This window comes from Echinops telfairi, unplaced genomic scaffold (genome assembly GCF_000313985.2).
Source record: "Echinops telfairi isolate 266 unplaced genomic scaffold, ASM31398v2 ScPeMD7_5592;HRSCAF=6446, whole genome shotgun sequence".
Lineage (NCBI taxonomy): Eukaryota > Metazoa > Chordata > Mammalia > Afrosoricida > Tenrecidae > Echinops > Echinops telfairi.
This window is the reverse complement of record NW_022109491.1, coordinates 50,798,374-50,802,609: the sequence shown is the minus strand read 5'-3', so window position 1 is coordinate 50,802,609 and position 4,236 is coordinate 50,798,374. Positions and strand designations below refer to the sequence as shown.

Genomic DNA, 4,236 nt, shown 5'->3' with positions numbered 1-4,236 from the left:
TCTCCCTTCACTCACTTTTCTGTTGTCCATCCCCCACGTAGGAGGATATATGTAGATCCTTGTAATCAGTTCCCCCTTTCCACCCCACCCTGCTGATGGGGTGTGTGTGTGGATTTCTGATTAGGATCTGGGATAATAAATATCTTTATATTTTAAGTCACTGCTGGTTGATTTTATTGCTACTTGCAGCTGAAAACATTAACTGACATAGTGGGCGGGGAGACCTGGAGATGAAAACAGGCTGGTGTTCGATTGTCAGGAGTCTAGAGAGGGGCACACCACAAACCCGGGATATGCTGTGCAGGCACTCCAATGTCCTGGGAGGGGATTGTGTACTAGAGGGACATTTAGGAGCTGAAGTTCTGCCTTTCTCTGACACTCGCCAGCCACCTCAAGTCTAACTGATGGCAGATTTTATTTACAGTACACCCCATCTCCCGCCCCGACCCCATGTTTTGCTTTTGGGTCTTGGGATGAAAAAACTCTGCTTCTTTCAGGCATGTTTGTGACTGCTTTCTCTATGCAAGAGACAGAAGTCAGCAGCTCCAGGAAGCTTCTATCAGCAATTTAAAGAAAGTCAAGTAAAAATGACTTGAAATTAAAAATTCGCCCTTGTTTGCAAAATCTGAAAACTCCTTACAGAATACTTGACACTCCAGGTCACACTACAAAGGATTGTGTTTTCTGAACCACCTCTTCCCCCCCACGTTTTGTTCTCTTTGTCTGGGGGCTTATTTGGTGAATGAATTTTAGTCAGGAGAAAGACCTGTGACACATGTGATACCATGTGAGGTTGAATGCAGAGGCAGGATGCGATGGGAGGTGAACCCAGACCACAGGGCAGGCGGATAGGACGAATGATGAAAAGGAGCAGACCTGTTCCCCAGCATTCCCTACGCTGGTGGATGGCTAGGAAATGGATGCAGTAAGAATGTGTCTTGGTTGGAATCTCTCCTCTCTATAGTTCCTGATCTGTTTATTAACAGTACAATGACTCTTTGTATCTTGCAGAATTTACCCATTAAATAAAACAATTCTCTTATGTAAGCCCCCAGAATTCCTTTTCTATTGCCATCAATTTTACTTCCATTCTTGGATATGTTTCTTCACCCCTTTTTCCTGGCTGTACAGAACATTTCTCTTTGTAACCCATGTCCCACGCCTGGGGAGAGCTATTTCTGACCAGCTTCCCACCGTTCAGCTCCTACAAAGCAGCCACGCTGTCAGCAACCCCCGCTGCTGGGAAGGCCTCTGGAAGCCCAGTGGGGTTATCTGCTTCTCTGTCTTTCTTGGCATTCTGTAGCTCTGTGACTTTGAAAAAGTTAATATCATGGTTCTAAGTGCTCTGATCTGTCCATTAGGGGAATCTTCTTGGGTTGCTGTGTGAATGGGCTAAAACAATGAATAGGATTATGACGTGTAGAACAGGATACAATGTTTGGTATAATGTTTGCAGGCAGAGTAGGAGCGAACTAGCTCCTCCCAAGCTCAGCAGCAAACAGCCTAACATACCTCAGCAATTGTCACTCTGACAAGTGTTACTGCTGTTGTTGGCTGCCTATAAATTGACCCCTGGCCCATCATGATCTCATGCATAATAGTAGAAAACAGTGCACTGTCGTGTAACATACCTATCATCGGTAGTTGTGACAGTTAAAATTTTGTGTTGCCTTGACTGGGCCAGTATTCTCAGTGATTTGTGTATTCAGACCCTGTAATCCTCCTTGTAGTCATGAAATCTCCTTGAGGATGTATCCTGCTTATGGTATGCGTAGGTGCTGTGGAAAAGCATACTTGTTTTTTGCTAGGTCTGGATCCTGGATCTGTCTCATTCACCTCTGTTTCTTGGACTTGAGTCAGGGGTCTTCCGTTATTGCTGTGGATCCTAGGAGTGGTCAGCAATCTGACATCCTAGTCACTGACCTTGAATTGCCTCACCTCTGTAGTCATACCCTGACATGCTGACCTTGGATTCATTTATTTCTGCAACCATAATCTCATCATCTCCTTGCTGATCTTGGGTTCAGCAATTCCTGCAGCTACATGAACCAGGAGAAACTTCCGGCTGAGCATCTGAACAAAGGACTGGAAACTAGCCTGCATTTGGAATTTGCCCACTTCTGAAATGGTGTAAGTAAATTTCCTTGAAATAAGCCTCTCTCTATATGTATATGCATTCATGATTTGTCTGTCAGTATGTCACACGGCAATGGCTTGTGTGTTGTTGTGATATTGATAGCTGCATTGTGTGTGTTGCAGTGATGCTGAAAGCTCGACCCCTGGTGTTTTAAATACCAGCAGGTTCACCCAAGATCAATAGGCACCTACAGACTAAAAGCAGATGGTGAAAAAGAAATGGGCTGTGTGCTTCTGAGAGATTAGCCATGGGAATCTCATGAATAGCAGCACAACATTGTCTGAAATCTGTGAGTAAAGAAGAGCGCCTTCTCCAATAGAGTGAGCTATACGTTTGCTGATGGTAGATAACACAACATGTGAAGAAACAGTTACAAACACCAACCAACAGCGGAACTAGGAATGTACAAGGTATAAATCTAGGAAAGTTGGAAGTTGTCAAAAATAAATTGAGAGATTTAATGATCAGTATCCTAGGCATTAGAGTGCTTAAATGAGCCACTGTGAATCAGGTAAGCACATGCTGGGCATGACAAAGTCAAGAGGCGTGGTGTTGCAACCATTGCCAAAAGGATATTTCAAGAGTATCTTAAAGCGCAATGCTGTTTGTGATGGGACAGTGGCTACACACTTGCAGGGAAGTTCAATCACAGTGACTATGATTCAAATTGACTCCCAACCACTAAAGCTAATGATGAAAAAATGTGAATTTTACCAATTCCTTTAGTTTGAAATCAATCAAATATGAAATCAATGTGTATTGGTAATTGTGGGTGACTGGAATTCAAAAGTTGGAAATAAGAAGGAAAAGTTGTTGGAAAATATGGCCTGGGTGAGAGAAATAAAGCACTATATAGAATTTTGTGATATCAATATCTTCTTCATTGCAAATAGATCTTTTCAACAATGTAAATGGCCAAGAGATACATGGAGTTTGCCAGAGGGAATGCACAAGAATCAAACTGACTACATTCGAAAGAAATGATGGAGAAATTTAATCTGCACATCCAAAATTAGGTTAGGGGCTGACTGGGGAACACATCATCAAATGTTCATATGTAGGCTCATGTTGAAGATGAGGACAATTTTTTTAATTCCATCAGAGCCAAAATATAAATTTGAATATATCTCACTAGAATTGGAGGCCATTTTAAGAACAGAATTGATGGATTGAACACTAATGACAGAAGGCCTCACCAAATGTAGTTTGATATCAAGAAAATTAAGCATGAAGAAAGCAAAAGGTCATTAAAAAGATAAGAAAGAAATAAAAGATCAAAGTGGATATCAGAAAAGACTCTGAAACTTGCTCTTCTAAAATAAATGGAAAGAATGCTTACATATAAGAGCTGAATGTAAAATTTCAAAGGGCCACTCTAGAAGGCAAATTATTAAGGCAAAATTTGCAAAGGCATGGAATTAGGAAGCCACAAAAAGAAGAATATGCTCAGCATATTTCAAGTTGATAGAACTACAGCAACAATTCGAACCTTTAGTTGCAATATTGAAGGGTCCTATGAAGAAAGCATTGAACTATGAAGGAAGCATTTTTTTTTAAAAAAAGGAACGAAGGAATACACAGAGTCATTGCACTAAAAAGAGCTAGTCAACATCCAGGCTTTTCAAGAGGTCGCTATGATCAGGAACCAGATATTATATTAAAGGAAGATGTTCAAGCTGCACTGAAGACATTAGTGAAAAATAAATCCCGAGGAATGAATGGGATATCAATTCAAATATTTCAACAAGTTGAGGAACACCTGGAAGTACTCACTTGTACATAACAAAATATTTAATCCCATCACAGCAAGGCAAAACACTAAGGGCATGGGACAGCTACCAGGTCAACTGACTAGAAGATATCCATATTTTGTGCCTTTTCCAAAGAAAGGTGACCCAGTGGATTTTAGAAATTATCAAACAATATCACTAATATAAAATGCAAGTAAGATTTTCCTAACATTTATAGAGGTCTAGATAAAGACATGTACATATGCAAATACATTTATATATGAGGATGGGGAAATAGATCTATGTGCATATATTTAGGGGTTTAGTATTAAGGTAGGAGAAGGACATTGGGCCTCCACTCAAGTACTC

At 40.7% G+C, this 4,236-nt stretch overlaps 1 pseudogene; it reads right to left on the bottom strand.

The window, feature by feature from the left end:
- The window catches only part of LOC101657464, a 3,104-nt pseudogene extending 1,520 nt beyond the window's left edge, over nt 1–1,584 (bottom strand).
- Nucleotides 1,585–4,236: the final 2,652 nt, after the last annotated feature.